General features: G+C 41.9%; 2 protein-coding genes across 6 annotated transcripts in view; one reads left to right on the top strand and one right to left on the bottom strand.

Annotated features, from left to right (window-relative positions):
- The window catches only part of Rspry1 (ring finger and SPRY domain containing 1), a 52,796-nt gene extending 40,123 nt beyond the window's left edge, over window positions 1-12,673 (bottom strand). The window contains exon 1 of one of the 4 annotated variants that reach the window (XM_006985224.4): window positions 12,001-12,673. The gene's annotated coding sequence lies outside the window, so the exon portion shown is untranslated. Of the gene's footprint in view, window positions 1-698; window positions 790-8,043; window positions 8,086-11,069; window positions 11,161-12,000 lie in introns of those variants that run through there. The other 3 variants (XM_042277292.2, XM_076571670.1, XM_076571671.1) reach the window with 3 other exon arrangements.
- A 64-nt stretch (window positions 12,674-12,737) lies between these two features.
- Psme3ip1 (proteasome activator subunit 3 interacting protein 1) overlaps window positions 12,738-22,129 on the top strand; it is a 31,300-nt gene continuing 21,908 nt past the window's right edge. Inside the window, exon 1 of one of the 2 annotated variants that reach the window (XM_076571674.1) lies at window positions 12,738-12,962. The gene's annotated coding sequence lies outside the window, so the exon portion shown is untranslated. The remainder of the gene's footprint in view (window positions 12,963-22,129) is intronic. The other variant, XM_076571675.1, reaches the window with a different exon arrangement.

Below are 22,129 nucleotides of genomic sequence, written 5' to 3' on the forward strand. Positions count from 1 at the left end.
GTCTTTAAAATTTGAAGCTTGTACTTAAAAGGATGTAACAGAATATAAGGAAAGAACATGACACAAGGATGCAGCTGGAAATAGGTTTTTTAACATAAAACTCACAAAAAGTTGCATGACATTCCTATTACTGTGAAGGCCAGGGTACAATTCCCTCTAGAGAGTAGATAATCAAGAGTTTTCAGTGCTTAAAAGGACAGAGGAGAAAGAAACCAGAAATAACTTTACACAGTTAAAGGGGTTTTATATAAATTATGCTGATTTCTGAAAAAGACCAAATAGTGTGTAAGAACGCATGCTCTCAGCCAGGCCTGCAATTCTAGCACTCAGGAGGCGGAGGCAGGAGGATTGTGAGGTTTTTGTTTGGTTGTTTGGTTTGTTTTTGGAGACAGGGTTTCTCTATGTAATAGTTCTGGCTGTGCTGGAATTTGCTTTGTAGACCAGGCTGGCTTTGAACTCACAGAGATCTGCCTACCTTTGCAACCCCAAGTGCTGGGATTAAAGGCATGTGCCACTATAGCCTGAGGGGTTGTGAGTTTTTAAAGGCCAGCATGGGTTATACAGCAAGACTCTGTTATATGTTTGAGCTCAAGTTTTGGCCCTTCCTGTCCAACAAACCTTGTCATACATTTGCTTGCTTTGATACCAATTATTAGGCATTTGCAACCTTTTATTTGAGGTCACAAATAACTACTGACCTTTTATTTTCTGAAAGCCCGGGCTAGTTTGAATTCAGCATACATCTCAGGCTGGCCTGGACTCAGAGAGATCCTCCTTCATGTGCCTCCTGAATGCTGGGTTAGTAGTTTAAGATATGAAGTTCAGCAACTTCCTATGCAGTATACACAGAGCTACCTTACCATTTACGAAACACACTTCAGCTTATCCTTGGTTCTTACACATTATGGTATAAACATCAGTGGCTAAATCTACTAACATTTTGTGGATGCTGGAAGGGAGTGGTCCAAGATCCAATACAGGGGGTTGGTTCTTTTAAGGAAAGGCATCATCCCCACAGCAATGCTAATTCCAAACTGCTTCTTCATAAAGGTCAGACAGAGCCCATGACCATGCTCAATGTCACCAGAGCAGAAAAGATTTCACTAGCTTCTCTAACACTCCAGAGTCTTTACACATCATCAGTATGGAAAGCAAAATGGGACACAAGATACAAACAGCTTCAGTCTAACCAGAAACATTAAACTGAGGAAGGCATACTGGAGCAAGGTAGACAGTCTGGTACTAAAAATAACTTGTAATAATCTCAGAATGTCAAAGTAAGCTTAAGTTCCATGAAACAAAGCCCTGAAGGAGGGAGAACAGGTCCTATAAAAATGACAGTTTAATAACAACAGATAGAAAGTTATTAAGCATCATTTACAAGAAACAATATTGAAGGGCAGGAGACATAGGTCGGAGGTTAAGAGGAAACATGTTTGGTTCTCAGCGTCCACATGGCTGCTCACAACCACCTACAACTCTAGTTCCAGCAAATCTGGTTTCCAAGGGTTCCTGCAAGCAATATGGTGCACATAAACTCATGCAAGTAAACACATATGGTATAAATAATAAATAAATCTTCAAAAAGGCAAAAGAACAATGTTAAAAGTACCTGTGAAGAAGGCAGTTTGTTAGGTCTCAAATCTTAGACTTCATTCTATCTAAAATTATTTTCCTAAGGCTTGCATATGTGTAGAGTAATTAATTCCTTAATGTAGATTTTTTTAATTTAGTGTAATTTCAAAGTGATTAGAAGATACCCCATAAATGCGGCTATTTTTTAAAATCTGACTAAGTTTGAAGTGACAAAGGAAAAAAATTAATTTTCTTTCTATTTCTGAGTTGAAGTCAAGTGCATTTTGGGTCAATGTCTTCTAAAAGAGCTATTTCCTTAAATAATCCAGAAAACGATGTCCATTATAAATTTCTTAGGAAGGATATGGAGGTTATTTTTTGGGGGGCATTGTTTTTTAAATAATTTCACTAAGCTGTCCAGACACAGTTTAGCACTGAATTCCTGGCTCATGTGAACCTCCTGCCTCAGCCTCCTAAGTAGCTGTGACTATAGGCAAAATGCTACTAGTGAGACAGGCACATTTTTAAAAGTTTTCAATTATTTTAACCGAAAGACTTTTTCTTTCTTTCCTTTATTTATTGTTTTTGATTGTTTGTTTGTTTGGATACAGGGTCTCACTAGGCAGCTCTGGGAGTTCTAGAACTCAGGCTGGCCTCGAACTCACAGAGATCTTCCTGCCTCTGCCTCCCAAACACTAGAATTAAAGATGTGTAGCACCACGCCCGGCTAGAGACTTTTTCTTAACAAAAAGCTATAATGTATAATGATCAGGTGTGATGTAGGTGAGAAAAGCCATGAAATGTTACACAGAGGATCACTCATGAAATATACAAATAAAAAAAAAAAACTACAGCAGTCATTTTTAAAGAATTTGTGAAATGGCCATATTCTTTAGCTTACAGCCATGGCACATACATCTACAAAATATAAACTCCTTCAGATTCATTCAATACTACAAATGCATAGCTACTTACTTAGAAATAGGAGCTACCTATGACATGTTTACATAGGAAAGAAGCTGTGACTACTGATTATTTGGGTGATAAGGCTAAAGAATTACACTTCAAACAACTTTGTTTTGTCTCTAAAGAAAAGAGACTTTATGTGTTCCATTTGCCAAGGATCACAGTTTCAAGACAGTACCCCCAGCTACAGCTTCTGTGCAGGAAACCAGAGGCCTCCCACAGCACAAGCACAGTAAATGGACATCACAGTCAGACAGACCTGGGTACAAGTCCCAGCTCTGCTATATTCACTGGCACCCAAGCTAATGAATCTGACCTTGACACACTTTACAAAAGGGAACACAGTAACAATTCTTACTTCAGAGTAACTAACTCCGAAGAGTCAGAATCCACATTTCTAGGATGTGGCCCAAGCCTGTGACTCCTTAAAAGCTCCCTAGGTGATTTTGATGGCAGCCAAGTCTGGAAATCACTATTAGTACCTGGCACAAAATCTGGCACCTACTGAATGAATTATGGGACAGACTGAAATACTAAATGGTGATTCTTGTGAGGCCAAATATGTCAATACTCCTTCCAGAAAAATAAACAGATTATTTTTGAATGCTTGGAGATGACAGCCAAAAGAGCCATTAGAAAGCAGTCGTACCTACAAAATTGTGGGGGTTGAGGATCGCTTCAATCTGCATGTATAAAAATTTCAGTGAAATACTTTTATTAGTGAAAAACAATAAAAATAGCTCTGTATAGTATTTTCTATCAGATCTACCCTGTGAAGCATCATAAAAAAGTAGATGGTATTCTGCTTATGGGTACTATCATCCAGAGTCTGAGAAGACTGGAGATTACATAAAGGCAATACACTTTTAATACCTATAAACTTCAATGTTATCTTTTCACCATTAGCACATGAAGTCAATTTCAAGACCAAACACAAACAAAAACCAAGAACAAAGCTCTGGTCACTTAAGTATACACAACTATTCTATCTGTGGCTGGGGCAGCCCTCAGTTGAGTCAAAGGGAATTCTTAACACTGAATATCAGTGCTTAGTATATTTTTCTCACCATCTTAATGACAACAACTTAAACCATTAACCATTTTATACCATTTTGCTGCAAGGTGATAATTCTAGACAATATAGCATTTGTAAATACATATCTTTGAAGTGAGGCACTTTTTATAACATTTGTATATTTAAAATTTTCAAAATTCCTTAAGGGGGAAAAAAACCCAACAAACTCAGCAGATCTTAGTAAATTTCATGTGAAATCAGTGAGGTTCTGGTGCTCACTGTCTCACCGTCAGTAACAAACACACCAGCTCACCACAGACACGAGCTTTTGGCCAGCTGGTCTAACCCTTTCTAACAAATGGTCCAAGAATTAGTGATTCATCTCTTCAAATATTTGCTTGCATTTAGTTACTAAGCACATGATAGAAGGGACTTCCTTTTCCAGTGCTGTCAAGAATGGAGAAGCTGGGTAAATGGTCATAAGGACAGAAATCAAATCACTATGTCCAGAATGCCAACTAGTATGATCTTGACCTCATCGTTCCAAAACAGTGTTACAAGACACAGGATGTTTTCCAGCCCTTCCCCCTCAAGGCTAAACCAAACAGCATGAAAGGCCCTGCTATGTACTGCTTCAGTGATTTTCTCTCATTAGGAATGTTTTTAGATTTTCTCTCAATATAGTGTGTCTCAAGCAATGGCTTCTGGCAACATCTTTTATTGTCCTCAACTAACATTTTATGATAAGCACTTTCAAGTATATAGCAATGGGGAACTAATTCACTGCAAACAGCATCTGTATACGTACCACTTAGTCTGCCACTAACATTTTGTATTTGCCTTATCACCAATTTGTCCATCACTATATCCAACATCAAGCCATCTACATTAAAAAAAAAAAACATTTCAAAGTAAACTGCGTGCTTTAGAATGCCCTAATAATTCAGCATACCTATCACTAGTTAGACTTCAATGTCTTTAGAAGCTAAATGTATATGTATCATGCAAACCTTCAGTATTTAAATGCTGAGTTTTGCTGAGCACATATATCTTTGTCTTCAAACCCTATCAAGATAGGGTACATTTCCAGCAGGGCACTTGCTGTTACCAGAGAGGAAGAAAAGAAAAATATAGGATACATTACATAGAAATAAGTGTTCTTCGAAAATACTTTGCAGGCTATGCAAAGAGCATAATTTCTTCAATTACTGAGGTTAGATGGAGGAAAACAAAATAACAAGACTGATTATTTAGTATTGCAATAAGATAAATGAAGATATATTTTGAGAGCTCATGCTAGTTGAAATAGAAAGTACCTAAAGTTTTTATTTGTTTTTTATTGTTTTATTTTATGTGTTTGGGTGTTTTGCCTGCATGTGTCTGTGCCAGAGGAGGCCAGGAGTCAGACCCCTCAGAACTGGAGTTCCAGATGACTGTGAGTCACTATATGGGTGCTGGGAATTTGTACCCATGTCCTCTGAAAGAGCAGCCAATGCTCTTAATCACTGAGCTATCTCTCCAGACCTCCTAAAGAAATTTTTGTAAATTACTTAAAGTATTTAAGTTTTAAAGCATTTGCTATTTTGTTGGAGGAGAAAAGGGAAACCCGTAAATAGTCCTCCATCTCCATGGGTCCTGAACCCATAGGTTCCACTAATGACAGATAAAAGATACTTGAAAAAAAAAAATGATTGAACTTCCTTTCTGTTGCTGTGATAAAAAGACCCCAATTGGAGGAGAAAAGATTTCTTTCAGCTCACAGTTCCAGGCTGGAGTCCTTCATAGAAAGGACGTCACAGAGACAGGTGCTTGAGGGAACTGGTCTATCACATCAATAACCAGGAACACACAGCAATGAATGCATGAATCAGCTCACCTTCTCCTAAGTCTAGGGAATGGTGCCACCCACTTTTAGGCTGGGTCTTTCCACATAAATTAACATAATAAAGTCACTACCCTACAGCCATGGCCATTGGCATACTTGATCTGGACAACCCCTCGTTGACACTGGAGTGGTTCTAGGTTGTGTCAAATTGACAGTTAAAACTTAACAACCAAATGTGCTAAACATGTACAGGTTGCTCCTGGGCTATTATTTCCTAAACAATAAGGGATTAACAACTACTTATATAGCATTTATATTTTATTAAGTATTGTAAGTACTGTGGAAATGGCTTAAAAGTACAGAGAAAGATGCATGTAGGTTATATGCAAACATTATGCCATCTTATATAAGGGAGCTGAGCATCTATAAATTTTGGTACTGAAAGGAGACTTGGGAATTTCACTTTACACCCAAAGGGAAAGGCAGCCTTGATAAGGTATTTTATATGACACTCAGGTGTCCAAAACTATGTCAGCAATAATGCTGACGAGCACTTGAGGTTTAGGTTACACAGGGGACTATTATCCCACAATCTATAACCTTCAAGTGGCTGGGATAAACACAAGATGATTCTCCTCTTGTGTGCTGAGGTTGATGTAAGAAAGGACATCTTTGGAGAAAATCAGGTCAACTCTCTGGTTAAACTGAAGGAGTACCTGAAAAATTTTTCACCTAAAATACTGAATGTTTCTAATCCAATGGCAGTAACATTTGGTGTCAAGAACTTTTATATAAGAAGGTGAGACTATGGCAGAAGGAATGATAGACACAATCCCAACCTACCTATCACAAAGAAGAAAGGACAAAACCTTTTAGCATTCAAAACCATAGGTTAAAAAATAAAACTGGCTGGGTATAGTGGTGCATGCCTTTAATCCCAGCACTCGGCAGAGGAGGCAGAGGCAGGTGGATCTCTGAGTTCGAGGTCCAGTCTGGTCTATAGAGCGAGTTCCAGGACAGTAAGGGCTACAAAGAGAAACCCTGTCTGGAAAAATCAAAATCAAAACAAAACAACCAACAACAACACACTGTGGCTGAGAAGTGGCTCAACAGGTCAAGGCTTGCTGTGTGCGTGTGAGGACTGCAGTTCCGATCCTGAAGATCCACACAAATGCTGGGCAGGCACAGCAGACCACCACAGTCAATTTCAGCACTTGTGAGGCAGACGGAATCCCCACAGCAAACTGGCCAGCTAGACTAGCTGAACAGATGCACTCTGGGCTCAGCTAGAGACCCTGCCTTAAGTAATTGAGTAAGACAATGTCAACCTCTGGTTTCTACATCCATGTGCAAACACACATGACCAGACACATGGGAACACATAATACACACATGCACGCACACTACACACATATACACAGGCAAAAAACATAAGTAAATAATAAAAATAAAATTTAGGCCTTGGCTAGAGCAAGGAATTTTCAGAAGTAAATAACAGAAAAAAACAAACAGTAAATATCCTTCGAATAAGTCTTAAGGATGAAAAAATATCTGCCTTATATGCAAAAAGGAAATTCCAAGTAAGAACTGAGGTAAGTGTTAATGATGGCTGCACAAGAGGGGAGAAAAACAAACTTAATACTCTTGACTACTTCTGGGGCTTCACCCCAGAAGACCCAAATAACAGGAAGCATGTTGCTACATTATCCAAATACACATAAGTTTGAAGGAAAACTTTTTTTAATTGAAAAAATTCTATGCTATTAAGAAAAGTAAACAAATGTAGAAGTGGCACAAATGGCAAAAATTTCCTTACTAATACCTGTTTAAATGTTGTCTAAAACACCTGATTGTACACACAGTTGTATGCCCATCAGATCTAATAGGTAGAGTCATAAATACCTAGGTGAATTTATTCTAAAATCTGTAAAACTAGAAAGTGTTAAAATATTTAAAAACCAGAAAATTTTACAGAGTGTTTAAAGCTTTAAGAATTGTGATATCACCATTCAATAAATATGTACCAGGTACTGAACAAAGATGAAAAATGTCCGTGTACTCTTGGCAAAGGGAGCTGGGGATTGGGATGAAGGACAGCAACAGACAACACACTTAACTCCCTCATAAGGCCTATGGGTAAAAGAGGAGGGCCACTAGAAGGAGGCTGTTGGCCACACCAGTTTCTAGTTGAAAAGGAACTTGACCACTCTGAAGTATCCCTGTATGGGCAAGTTCTTAGCAGACTATAAATCAGCACTAGCACTGCACTGCAACATGCTCTCAATGATCATAGTGCGGGCCAGTGAGACGGCTCAGTGGGTGAAGACCCACACTTGCCCACACAAGCCTGGCCACCTGAGTTCAATCCCTAGAATCCATGCAAGGGGGAAAAGAGAAAACCAAGTCCTTCTCTGATCTCCACACATACATGCACACACTGAGAACAAAAAGAAATTTTAAAAAATTCAGAAATTTAAAACCACACAGTGAAAGGTTAACAGAGTTTAAAAATTAAATTGATAAAACTAAGGCTAAACAGTAAGTTTAATGAAAACAAGAACGATCAGAAATCCACTGGAAAACCAAATTATTTTGAGACAATATGGATGTTGTACCCCAACTTAAACCCTTTCTGAATACTGTAGGAATCCACATTCTGTACCTGGTGAGAAGTTCTGCATTGGTGCCAAGTGTCCCAGGACAGACCACCTGAGGAAAAAAGGGACTAGAGACTACAATAAATTCTTTTGGAAAAAAAAAATCTTGTGTGTTCATGTTCACATGTGATTCGAGGCACATGTGCCAAGAATATCTGTGGAGGTCAGGACAACCTCAGGCATTGGTCCTTGCCTCCTATTTTGACTGAGGCAGTCTCGTGTTTTGCCATGTACACCAGGTTTGCCAGCTTTTGGAAATCCTATCAATTCTGCCTCCCATCTCCATATAAGAGCTGGGATTATAGATTCACCCCACTGCGCATGGCTATACATGGGTTATGGAGATTTGAACTCAGGTCCCCGAGCTTCTACAGCAAACGCCTTTGCCCACTGAATCTCCCCAGTCCAATTGCAGTAAATTCTAATTGCTTTAGTCTGAGGTAACAAATATCTTAGCAAGCCTTAAAAACTGACTTCGAAAGTTATTAATATGTAATTCATAGGCATCTGTAACTATGAGCAATGATGAAGCAATAAGAACTGAATAAAGGAGCTGTATTTCCCATGAGGAAGGGTGGAGCAGGAGTCATATTTTGAGAATACTGCATTCAGGGAACAAAGGAGAGGAAACTTAATTCTTTAGGAGGTAGAAGTAAGAAAAACCCAACTCTGAAACATAAACTACAGAGTAATAATACACTTGCTGAGTAAGAAATTTCAAACCTTCCAATTGAAGTGCACAGGACCCATGAAATTATGCCCGGATACTGTAATTTCAGGCAGGAGAACAGCTGCATGAAGAGGCCATTCCTTACCAAGTTCTGGGAGTACATCAACTTCTTGCTGTTTAAGTCTTTTCTAGTTCTCAAAGCTCAGACAAAAAAAGCAGGTAAGCAGGGTCTGGAGGGTGGCTCAGCGGCACAGCACGCACAGCTCTTACAGAAGACCCAGCACCCACGTTGCATGGGTCACCAGTGCCTGTAGCTCCAGCTCCAGGAAGAAAATATTCACTCTTTTGCCCCACTACAAGTTGTAAAAGTTTCCTAAGGGCTGTGGCCTAGGTTTTGGCATTCACTACTTCCTGACTATTCAGTTTTTCAATTTTTAAATTTGAATACCAGAAAAAAATATTCATCCCACTCAATGGCAAATGCCTTGAAAATGCCAAAAGCTAGAAGGAGGAGGAGGAGGAAGAGGAAGAAGAGGAAGGAGGAGGGCAGGAGGAGGAGGAAGAAAAAGAAAAAACCAACTAAATAAACAAACAAAGCAACGGTTGACACTGATCACTGGTTCAGTTGGTCACTGATGGTGCCTGCTTACTTCCCCCTTACACTTAGAATCTAATGATGAATATTAAGTTTTACTTTACAAGGATCTGACCCTAAAATACAGAAAAATTCCCATTGAGTGTTTTGTAATAGAGATCACCATCTTCAAGAATTCCTAATAGGGCTGGAGAGATGGCTCAGTGGTTAAGAGCACCCAAGTTCTGTTCCTAGCACCAACCGGCTCACAATTGCCTAAACCTTAAGCTCCAGAGGCGCCTGCACACATGCACCATATTTCTCTTCCACATACACATAATTAAAAATAATAAAAATAAAATCCCTTTAAAATTTGCTTAGCAAGAACATTTTTAAAAAAGAATTCCTAATATTTTTTTTAAGCTATACAGATTTTAGAGTACTAAAGAAAGTTGTATTTTAAAACCTTCAAGGTGATTCTCCATCATAAAAAACGACTTCACTGGATATGGTGGTACACACCTTTCATCCCAGCACTCTGGAGGCAGAGGCAGGTGATCTCTGTGAGTTCCAGGCCAGCTAGGGTTACATAAGGAGACCTTGTCTTAAAAAAAAAAAAAAAAAAAAAAAAAAAAGCCAGGTATGGTACACACCTGCAGTCCTAGCACCCTGAAGGCTGAGGCAAGAGGACCAATGATTCCAGGTCAGTTTAGGATACATGTTAAGACCCTGCCTCAAAAAAAAAATTACTTTATTGTTAGAAAAAAATATAATCCTCAAATACTAATTTAATCTCGTGAATTAAACAGATTGTTTAAATACACTTCAGAAACACAGTTAGTGTTACTAAACTTGCTAACCATACTTCAGAGCTGAGAGAACTGTTTCTTCTCTGTTCAGTACAGAAAAACACACTATTATAGACAATGCTAAGCTTTTAGTTTCCCTTGATACTTACTAAAAAAAGTTATTTAGCTGACAAAGCATAAAGAATCTACATAGGCCATGGTGGAATACTTTTATATAATCAATAGCTTAAAAATATTGAGTCTAGAAAAAAAATGAAGGTCTTGTAAAAATAGCAAAAAGCAGAATTAACAAAGATATTAAGCAGAATCCCTGGGCACTATGTATCCTGGGAAATCAAGACCCTCGAAAAATCACCACAATAAATAAAATAATGAAACAACAATCATGAAATATAAGATTAAAAAATAGGAAATTCAGGTCAACTTTTTAAAAAAGCCTATTTTAAAAAGACAACAACAAAAACCATAAGAAAATCACTAAAATTTTGGGACACCAGCCCTAACAAAGCAGCGCTAACAAGCACCACTAAGCAAAGGTTAGTGAAGTGTCTGTCACATACCGACATGGCTCTCATATTACTGTAACCTCATAATAACCGGGATCTACCAAGCAAGTTATCACCCCCCCCCCCAAGAAATGCAAACTCTACAGAAAATGGAAAACTGAAAGAGGTGCCTTGTAATCTCTACCCTGGGGGTACCACAAGGCAGAATTCATGGAAGGAAAAATGTAGGCCTATTTACAGATTACAATTGAGGCAGCATAGTGTTCACTACGTATAGCCATCCAAAGGCCAGGAATACAGACAAGAAGTGGGCCTACAATATTGAGAACAAATTTCTTGGAGAAAAACTTCCTGAAGGAAGCGCTAACTCCAACCAGCACCACCAGAAGTCGAAAGTAAATGAAAACCTCCGCAAACAAAAACTGGAAACCTCTTCATGTCAAGGAAGCAGGGTTTGAGAGTGTAACATCACCTAAGAAGCTGGAACCCTTGGAGCACTCAGTAAGGTGTGGTTCTCAGAGCTACAGGTAATCAACACCTGTATTTATGCCCATCTCTTACATCAACTGTTTTACAGATTAGAAAACCCTTTATTTCTCAACACCAATCCATGACACTACCTTACTTTCACACAGCGTTGATTATTGAGGCTGTTAAGTCACTTCAACCAAGGACAAGCAGATGGTAAGTGAGGGGCCTGGGAGACTGCAGGACGCTACTCAGGCCATAACAGACACTGCCAACTTTTAAAAGTTCAAAGTCCAACACTCCAGGGGACGCAGCCTCACTCAAGACATCTACACAAGACAGAATCGCAGCGTTTTCAGCCCAGCAGCTCTACCTAGGTCTCCCGTAAGAACAGGGAAAGCGAGGCAGACAGCAGGCAGGAAGTAATGCCAAATTTGGAGGTTCGCAGGGGGTGCTGGTGGGACGACTCCCGCGTCCCACTCTGGCGCTGAGCCCAGAGGCAGCAGAATCCTTGTCTAGGACACCTGGTCAGTCTCCAGAGAGAGGGAAGAACCCTGGCTATTCCCGTTTCCGCTTTCTATCCCGAACTCAGGCTTTCCAAAGCAAAGAGCTGCCCAGAAATCTTCCCTCCCAAGGGTTTTACCCAAATTTTTAGCTCAGGCCTCGAGAGTAGGAGAATCCGCTAGGTCTGGCTCCCGCCTCCAGCCTCTCTTTGCCGCGCAGAACTCTCCACAGCCTCTCTCCACCATGCAGAACTCTCCACCCCAAGGCACCACCAGACCTCCCCAGGGGAAGTCTGCTTCCCACCGAAACGCAAACTCCCTAAAAGGGAACCCCCGCCCACGGCGTGCGCCCCTCGACCCCTTCTGCTCCGAGCAGCCTGGACGAGCGTTCCTCCACACCGGGAGCCTCCCCAGGGGGTACCTGGCTCTCACCTGGGCCCAGTTAGCCGCAGTCTCCTCGGAAGGGTGACCCCAGGACCTCCTCCTCCAGTCAAGATCCCCCGAAGGGGAACACCCTCTTCCAGGAACCGCTTCAGGCGCCTCCAGCGCGGGCCTCGGAGGAGAACGTTCCGGCTGCTTCCCAGGCTCTGCCCAGCGCCACCCTCTCCCAGACCCCTGCCCGGAGCCGGCCGCGGCCCCAGTCCGGTCTCTCCGACCCAGGCTCTAGCGGCTGTTCCCTTCCCTCACAGACGTCCCCAGCCCGGAGCCTCCCTCCCCGGCCACGTCCCCCAGGGGCTTCCCAGAGCAGCGAGCCTGGGCTGTGGCACTGACTTTCCCCAGCTCCCGGGCCCACCGGAGGGAGGGGACAGCGGCAGCGGCGCGACTCCTTTGTGACAGGTCCAGGAGAGCGGTAAAGATGGACGCGGGGACACGGCACTGCCATTACGCGCAGGGCCCACCCCCGCTTCGCACCGCCCGGGCCCTCCCTCGGTCCCCTAGGAAACGCCCCTTCCTCGGTGGCAATCCCTCTCTCCGGCAGCCAATCATCGGCCAAGGGCCGCGTCACGTGACGCCGCGGTTCGGCCCGCCAGCCGGGAATGAACTGGCTAATCCCCTTGCCGAAGGGTGAATGGCCCAATCAAATCTCTCCATCCGGTGTTGGAGCACCGGATTTCCACGAGGCGCTCGGGGAGGGAGAAGGCTGTTGATTGGGCTACGCCGCCGGAAGCGGCGTGGAAATGTGTTGTGGCGGTGAGGTACAGGAAGCCCCGAAGGGTCAAAAGGAATACAAAAGCAAAGTCTGATCGCTTGCGTTCAGCCGTTGTCCTCTCTGTCTTTCTTTGCTATTTTTTTTTTAAGAGCGAGTGGCCTTGGCGGCGGCTGCTGCTGCGGCGGCAGCGGTTTGGGTTAGGCGCCGCGGAGGTGAGGGAGGCTCGCCTCCCGCGCTCTGGTAGGTGAGTGTGGCCTGGGTCCGCGCCGGGAGGCGAAACCAAGGTTTCTTCTTGGCCGAGGCGAGGGTGAACTACGGCCGGAGTTAGGGTTAGGGCCCAGACTTGTCTTCAGTCCGCGTCCTCGCCCGTGCCCGGTGTCCGGAGTCTCCTGGGCTGCGAGTTTGCGGTGGCCACCCCGAGCGGAGCCGCGGCAGCCTGCGGGACGGCGTGTAGGTCGCGGTGGGAGGTTCCGACCCTTTCCGAGGCTCGCCAGACCTCTTGCTGCCTTCAGCACTTTCCTGCTAGCTGGAGCCACCCAGGCCTCAAGTGAGCCGCCGCCTCTGCTCCACTCCGAGCAGCTCCACGCTCCTTAGAAAACGTGGCATGTCCGAGTGAGAATCGTTGAATCCCAGAGTGGAGTTGCAGGATGGGAAACACATTTGTTACGGACCGTGTCCCAATCGCTGTGCCCCGCGCATCTCTTCTAATAGGAAACAAGGCGGTGTACCTATTAGAACTAAGACCGACAGTTGAGATGTCTTATTTGAGAGTTGATGCTCCTTGGACGTCGAGGGGAGGGGAGACCTATTGTTCATAGAAGTGCTTCTTAGAGGAAAACATTTTAAAATACAGATCTTGTGCCTCACCTCTTAGGTAGTCTGATTGGTTAAATCTAGAGTGGGACCCGAAAGGTTGATACGAACCTGATGTTTAGGATTTACGGCGACTTCTTGGGTGTAAACCTGTGAGACAGGTTTCGTTGGTTAAGTTAATTGGTTTATTGATGTGTCCCCAGAGACCCATAAAATGATTTGGAGGATCTCAGCATGGTGATACTGAAATCCTAGGTCCATGGAGGCTGGGGGTTTGGGAGGCGGTCAGTTGGAGACCAGCCTCGCCTCCGTAGCAAGACTCCATCCGAACACAAAGCAGGATAATCGAACAAACAAAATGGTTTGGAGGGTACTGCTTCTGAAATAATTGAAAAGAATCTGTAGAGCTCTCTTTGATAGAAGGAATTGAGTTGAAATAAAGGCAGCTTTTGTGTTTCAGTTAGATCCTAAGATGAGCTGTGAATAATGTCTAAGGTTTGGAAGTAGGACGGCCCAATTCTTTTGAAGTTGAAGTCCTAATGCCTTTAGGAGGAAATTCTGGTTTTTAACAAGGAAGAATTATGTGAAGACCATTTACCTGGTTGTCACCCTTCACTGTCACCATCCAGGGATCTGAACGTTTGCTTAGAGGCAGTGTTCTGCTTCCGAAGTTGAAAGCCACCCATATTTTGACAGTGAAGTAATTTAACAGCATGGTTCAACTGTAAGTTTGGTTATAGTGTAATATGCTTTTAGGGCTGCAAGCTTAAGCAATTTTAGTGTGTTCACCTTTTTTACATACTTCATTTTTTAAAAGATTTTGTTTGTTTATTTATCTATTTATCTAGATGTTTATTTATTTATTATGTATACACTGTTCTGCCTGCATGCCAGAAGAGGGCACCAGATCTCATTACAGATGGTTGTGAGCCACCATGTAGGAGCTGGAAATTGAACTCAGGACTTCTGGAGTAGCCATGCTCTTAACCGCTGAGTAATCTCATCAGCCCCATTGTCTTGATTCTTAAATGATCATTTTCTTAAATGATCAGTGATTTTAGGAGTGTTTTGCGTTTTCAGGTATAATGCTTCAAACTGTGAGTTGTTTTCTTTCAATTGTCTTAGTATATGACTTTCTTTGATTGTTGTTTTTAGTGGTCATGTAGCCAGGCTGGCCTTGGATTTGATATGTATGGGAAAATGACCTTGAGCGCCTGATTTTTTTTTTTTCTGTCAAGTGTTGAAATTACAGGTGTATGTCTCTACACTTGGTAATGTTAAGTAGCTTTTGACTTTGAAATAGGGATTTCTTCTGTAAAATTTTAATCACTTATATTTAATTTACTATATTGCTTCTTCCTGACTGTTTCTTTACTAACTTCCGTAGACACTTTCACCCTATATCCCTGTTAGGCTGTTCTTGTTTGTTTGTTTGCCTTTTTTTTTCTTTTTGAGACAGGTTCTTGCTCTGTGACCTATGCTGGCCTAGAATTCAAGATCTTTCTGCCTTATCCTCCCCCCAGACTGGGTAATTTCTTCATTAATTCTCTTCTATTCCTACACTGTTATCTTTTTTGTTTTGTTGATTTGTTTGCTTTTGTTTTTTGAAACATGGTCTCCCTACTTAGTCCAGGCTGTCCTGGAACTGGCTATATAAATCAAGCTGGCCAGGAACTCATAGAGATCCACCTGCCTTTGCCTCCCCCGTGCTGGGAATAAATGAATGCACCACTGTGACCCTCTTAAACACATCTTAAAATCAGTTATTGCAGTTTTTAGTTCCTGAAGTTTTTGTTTTCTTTTGTCACTTTAAAGAATGTTTCATATTTTTTGCTATTAATTTCAAGGTTTCATTTTTATTTTAAACATCGTAAGCATATTTGTGTGATCCATGTATTTAATTCCTGTGGATCTGTTTCTCTTGCTGTTTTCTTTCCTATTTCCCTTTCCTTTCAAGGTATAGTTCTTTGGGTACCAGATTAAGATGGGGAGGGAAATGGTTATCAGCACAGCCTGTGAGCAGGCTTTGCCTGTTGTGTGGCCTCATCATAGTACTACTAGAGTGAACATTAAGGTCAGAGAAATGCTCAGACTGAAATAAATCTACTTGAATCTTGTGTTTAATTTCTGGTTTCCACCCTCTAGATTTTGTCCAAAGTCTTTGCCATCTTTTTGGCTTTTATTTAACTACTATTTAGTTTACTTTTGGATGTGATGTGTTTGATATGTATGTGCATATATTTGTATGTGTGTATGTGTAGATTTACACACCACATTACATGTTGTATCAGAGGACAACTTTGGATATTTGTCTTTCTACTTTTTTTATTCTAAGATTTATTTTAGATTGTGTGTGTAGTTATGTATGTGTGTGTGTTTATATATATGTGTGTACAGGTGCATGAGGAAGCCAGAAGAGGGCACCAGATCCCCTGGTTACAGCAGTGGTGAGCCTGTATTGTACCTGGAACTGAACTCATTCAGTGGGAAAGCAGCACTCTCTTAACTGCTGAGCCATCTCTCCTGACCCTGACTTCCATCTTGTTTGAGACAGGGACTCTAGTTGTTTACCACTGCATTTGTCTGGCTAGCTGGCCCACGGCTTTGGGAATTTTCCTGTCTCTGCCTCCTGTGTCCAGGAAGGGACACTTGGATTGCAGGCCTGAACTACAGTGTCCCGTGCTTATGTGGGTTCTAGAGCTTCAAACTGAGATTTTCATGCTTGCTTGGCAACCATTTTATCACTGAGCCATCTTTCAGCCCATAATACTATTATTAATATTATTATTACTACATTTCCAGCTTTTGAAGCATAAAAGTAGAGGACAGGTTATCCAGAGATGAAAGCCTCTCACCCCTTGATTCTCATATTGGAATGTGAAGTTTGTGATTTACAGTACTCTTAAGTGAAATATGATGTTTCTACATAAAATGTCCAGTATTTTCACTGTGCAGTGTCACAGCAGCTATAAGAATTAGACTTCTCTGGTGCCTTATTCTAGTCTTCTTGAAAGAGCTTAGTGCTTCAACTGGGCGGTGGTGGCGCACACCTTTGATCCCAGTACTCGGGAGGCAGAGGCAGGCAGATCTCTGAGTTCGAGGCCATCCTGGTCTACAGAGCCAGTTCCAGGACAGCCAGGGCTACACAGAGAAACCCTGTCTCCAAAAACCAGAGGGGGCAGGGGGGATATTTAGTGCTTAGCTTCTAATCCTAAAGCATTAACTGTGGCCTACTTTTCCTTAAATGGCGTGTGTGCCACATTCATTCCATTATTGCATTGACTGTATGCGCCCATTTAGTACCTAGCATTGTGCCTTGAGAAGATTTGCCTTGGAAAAAAACTGGCTTGGCTGGAGAGTGATGGGCCTTTATTTAGAGGTAGGGGAATCTCTGAGTTTGAAGCCACTCTAGTCTGTTTATCAAGTTCCAGGCCAACCAATATCACATAGTGAGAATCTGTCCCAGAAAACCAAAACCAAACCAAAACAACTTTTAAAAGCTGGCTTGGTTAGCCTTTTGCCACTAGCATTACACAGGCCAATTCCTTTTGTTCAGTTTGATTGTGGTGTTAAGGGTGGGTGTGCAAAAGATGGAGTAGGATTTGGTGTGTGGGTTGGGTCTAAAGGCAACCCAGACGCCAAAATAGTTTAGAATAAAGCTCCCCTCGCACAATTCTCAGAAAGGCACTGCGTTGAAGACTAATGCTGAAAAATTGTAATGTAGTTGTGTCTTCCCAGTTTGCGGGGCTGGGAGTCGGGCGACAGGACCAGAGATGCTGCTGTTTTCATTTCCTGAATTCCTGATGAGGTCGCTGCTTTGCATTCGCTTTTCATGTTTTGTAGCAAAATACAAGTCAAATGAGAATCCCACACAGTGAGGGGATTGTTTATATTCTGAGAGCTAGAGTGTGAAGTAGAGAACTGAGCACTAGTAAAGGAGCGAATATTTAAATTAGTTTCCCTTTTTCTTTTAGTGTAAGGAGATGAATTTGATGTACATAAGAAGAGATGACGACTTTGTGCCGTGGAAAGACTTTTGCTTTGTGTGTGTGTGTGTGTGTGTGTGTGTGTGTGTGTGTGTGTGTGTTTGTATGTGTGTATAAATACATTAAATATTTGACATATAATTGCATATTTCTTTGATGCCTCAAAATGTATTACAAACTGCCCTTTATAATGCACATCTTAATATAGATTAAAATGCTTATGCTGTAATCTCATTTTGATTCATTAAATCTCTTGCTACTATGGTATATTATTAATAAGCTTCAGTGTTGGAAGTTTGATGTTACGTTGCCCACTGATTGCTTTATCTGGTAATAAGTATTAGCAGAATTCTTTGTTAAGTAATTGTCATTCTCTAAAGAAGTTTTATAATAAGGAGAAGTTGGCCTGATCTAAATTACTATTGCTTGGTAGCCGTGTCTTCTGACCAGGAAAAGTAGTCTCTGTGGAAGTTCAGTTGGGCTATCTAGCAGGGCGAATTTGCTTTTAGTTCCATCTTCTGTTTTTCTTAAAAAATGAAAAATAATCTAGGGGTGTGTGTGTGTGTGTGTGTGTGTGTGTGTGTGTGTGTGTGTGTGTGTGTGTGTGTGTGTGTTTGCACACACATGCGTGCGTGCGCACTTGCTCATACCTTCATACTTGTCCATCCATGAATGTGAAGGGTGCAAGAGGGTGCTGGGTATCGTCTGTTACTCTCGTCTAATCCTTTGAGGCAGTCTCCCTCTGAACCTGGGACTTAGGTGTTTGCAGATTGGTTGCAGGCCAGCAAGTCTCAGCTAGCCTCTTGTCTCCACCCTGTCATAGCTTGGGTTATAGAAGTATGCCTGACTCGTGGCTTGTTACTTGAAAGACGGATCCAAACTCTGGTCCTCAGACTGCACAGCAAATGCTCTCAACCACTGAGACATCTCTCCATCTCCTTTATGTTTTGAAGTACAGGAAGACTTACATATTAGGGTAAAAATATTGGAAAGCAGTCAACTGACAGAAGAAAATGAGTTGGCTTATTTCTGCTACCCTAACTAAAGCCTTATTACATAGAAATCTGAGTCCCTGAGTGTGTTTCTACATGTAGGGTCTAATTTTAGAAGGGTATAGTGGCCAGCCTGATGTAAACTTAGTTTGCCATCACAAAAGTCAATTTCATAGGAAAATAAATCTCATTAACTTGTATCATGGCACTCGTTAAGTGAACTAATTTTTTGGTTCTAGGATAGCAATTACTTTGTAAGTTGTGTATTTTAGAACCTGCAGAATATGCTATGTCAGACACCACCTATTTTGTCTCACGAGCCGGAAATGAAATACGGTCTCCAGTAGAAACACAGTAGTGCAGTGTGTAACAGTTACTCTGCCTTGGAGCATCTTTGGTTTTTAGCTGTTAAACAAATTTGTAAGCCATGACTGTTTTTGGAGACAGAAGAGTCTCACTATATAACAAACCAAGTTGGCCTCACACATTTCAATCCTCTAAACTTTTTAAAGTTTAAATAAAGTAATTTTGGTTTTCTACAAAATACGTATTGAGCCTGGCGGTGGTGGCGCATGCCTTTAATCCCAGCACTCGGGAGGCAGAGGCAGGTGGATCTCTTTGAGTTCGAGGCCAGCCTGGACTACCAAGTGAGTCCCAGGAAAGGCGCAAAGCTACACAGAGAAACCCTGTCTTGAAAAAAAAAAATCCGTATTGAAGAACATTGAATAGTTCTTTTAAAAATAATGTTGAGGGGCTGGAGAGATGGCTCAGAGGTTAAGAGCACCGACTGCTCTTCCAGAGGTCCTGAGCTCAATTCCCAGCACCCACATGGTGGCTCACAACCATCTGTAATGAGATCTGCCGCCCTCTTCTGTGTACATAATAAATAAATAAATTAAAAAAAATAATGTTGGGCTGGGTATGTAGTTCAGCAGCTTGTAAGTTGTTCTAGGTTTGATCAGCACTACAGAAAAAGAATTATTTGGTTTCAGAGTTGAACTTCAGTTACCTTGAAAAACAAAAAACTGGTTAAATAAAGGAAAGTTGACTATTCAGTCAGTCAGTGTCTGTCTGTCTGTCTCTCTCTCTTTCTGGAACTCACAGAGATCCTTCTGCCTCTGCCTCCTGAGTGCATGCTGGCATCAAAGGTGTGCTCCGCCACACCTGGTTTATTTAGTCTTCCTAAAATTGAACACAGAAGTTTCAACAAAATAAACCTTCCACTGTGAATCCTCTGTGTTCCTATGTTGATCTCGATAGTTGGCTCTCCATAATCCTGGCTCTTGGTTTGCTTGTATTTTATCTTATTTATTTTAGCAAACAAGAAGGGGAAAGTATAACTTGTGAGAATCAGAAGTCAGTGCCATCTGACCCCCTAAGTTCTGTAGTTCAGAAGAGGGTCAGTACATCGTGGGTACGGGCCACTTCTCTTCTGCAGAATAAACCACTAGTGTGTGCTCTGAAGAAGAAGGTCCATCTCTCAGTGCAAGAATTTAATTAAAAACAACTGTAAATATAGCCAGTTAATCGTGGAGAGAGAGGTGTGAGTGTCAGGGTGCAGATGGATCGATGCATGTAGAGGTCGGAGGGCAGCTCCAGGAGTTGGTTCTCTTTCCATCTGAATTCCAAGAGTCTAGCTCAGGTCATCAGGCTTTTACCCACTAAGCCAGCCCCCTGCGGGCCAGTACAAGTATTTTCACTCAGTTTCAGTGGTTCTCACTCTTCCTAATGCTGTGGCCCTTTAATACGGTTCCTCAAGTTCTGGTGATTCCCAACTATAAAATTATTTTCGTTACTGCTTTATAACTGTAATTTTGCTACTGTTAGGAATTATAATGTAAATATTTTTGGAGATAAAAGTTGGTTAAAGGGGTCATAACCCACAGGTTGAGAAACGCTGTGTAAAAAAGGAAGATAGTAAGAGTTATTTTTTGAAAGATGGTTTCAATTGTGTAACAAAGTTGTTTCAACTTTGGTTGTGTGTTTCCTGTTGCCCAAAGTTGGCTGATATTTGAACAGAATTCCTTGAGACCCTGAAACTGCATTAAGTCCTTGACTAATGACCACTGTTGCCTAACCTAACATTGGACAGTATTTGGGAATAGTCGTTGAATTCATTTTTCCCTGCTCAGATTCTTGACCTCCTAGTGGTTGGTTTATTTAGTAAATACTTATTGTACACATGACATATGCTCCACACTGTGCTGATAGGCAGTGTGGGCAAAGAGCTGTTACAACATTTAGCAGTGGTAAAGCATAGTTAATGGGTGCTATCTTGAGTTTTTTAATTATATAATAGGGACACAGGAAAGAAATATGCATCCACTACTCTACAAGGACATGGGAAGCTTAGAAGTGGGATCTTCATTCTGAGTCTGAGCAGAGACATTCAAAGATGAAGCAAGGTAGAGGCAACAGCCTGGGCAAAGTCTGCAGAGAAGCGAGACAGATTGCGAGATGTGCAGCGTGTCTCTGCAGCACCGTATGTGGAGGGATTATTGTAATTAAGTTAGGAAGGTGGGGGAGGTGAGACAGTGGGGATCACACCAGTGAAGATGGACTCTGCTCTGACAGAGTGTTTTTCCACTCCGAGGTCAGTTCACCCACAAGAGGCGTCTGTGGCAATGTCCTTTAGCATCTTGATTGTCCTGCTGTTGTGTATGGGGTGGTGGTGATGATAAACTGGCATTTTAAGCGGACAGTAACAGGCAGGTTTACCTTTTAGAAGGACCATCAGATGATAGTGGGAAGAATGATTGAAGGGGGGCTAGAATAGAAACTACCTATGGAATATTTGTAAAGTAGTCCATGCAAGATGGATCCCTGAAAAAGAGTTAGGAAGGAAGGGGCCACCTCCCACATCAAGAATAGAGTAGATTAAGGAGAGGTCATTATGAGGTAAAAACAACAGAACTAGGTGACAGGCAGGCTGTAAAGGTATAAGGAATGAAAAAGAACGTAGGTGCATGTCCAAGGCTTGAGCCTGGGAAACCATCCATCCATGTGTGTCCTGCAGTTCCCAATTCTGCTTGTACTGTTCACTTTGGTGGTTTGTTATGTAGCATATTAGTTTAAGTGCAAGATGGTTGACCTTCTTTTGTGTACTTCATAAAGTCTAGTCCAGTGTTGGACAAACAGTAGAACTGCCAGCTTACCTGTGGAGAGAATTAGATATGTGCACATTAAGGTTACATGTGTTTTCTAACTCCTCAGTTTGATTTTCCACTTAAAGGTCATATTTGTTTATGATTGATCTCTTCCCATTCTTGAGTACACACAGTTTCTCTCACTGCTGTACCCTGCCTAGAGTTTAGCATAGTTCTCTATGGTAACGGGAAGCCTTTCAAAGCATCTTGAAATGTGCCAAATACTGTGTCGAGTGCTTTGTGTAAACTGTCTTGTTTTCCCACACAAAGCCCTCATGTTGTACAGTGCTGTCGTGGTCACCTCTGGTGAGTGTGACCCGGGGATAAGGACATCAAGGCTCTGAAGAATTAAGTGACTGGCCCAGTGTCATACCAAGTTCTTACCGTGACTGAGTCCATGGTCTTTATCATTGCCTGTGCCCTTTTAATAAGAAGAGCACCACAGAAGGTACTTGCTGATGATTGGTTGAAATT

The sequence above is a fragment of the Peromyscus maniculatus genome, chromosome 5, assembly GCF_049852395.1.
Source record: "Peromyscus maniculatus bairdii isolate BWxNUB_F1_BW_parent chromosome 5, HU_Pman_BW_mat_3.1, whole genome shotgun sequence".
Taxonomy (NCBI): Eukaryota; Metazoa; Chordata; class Mammalia; order Rodentia; family Cricetidae; genus Peromyscus; species Peromyscus maniculatus.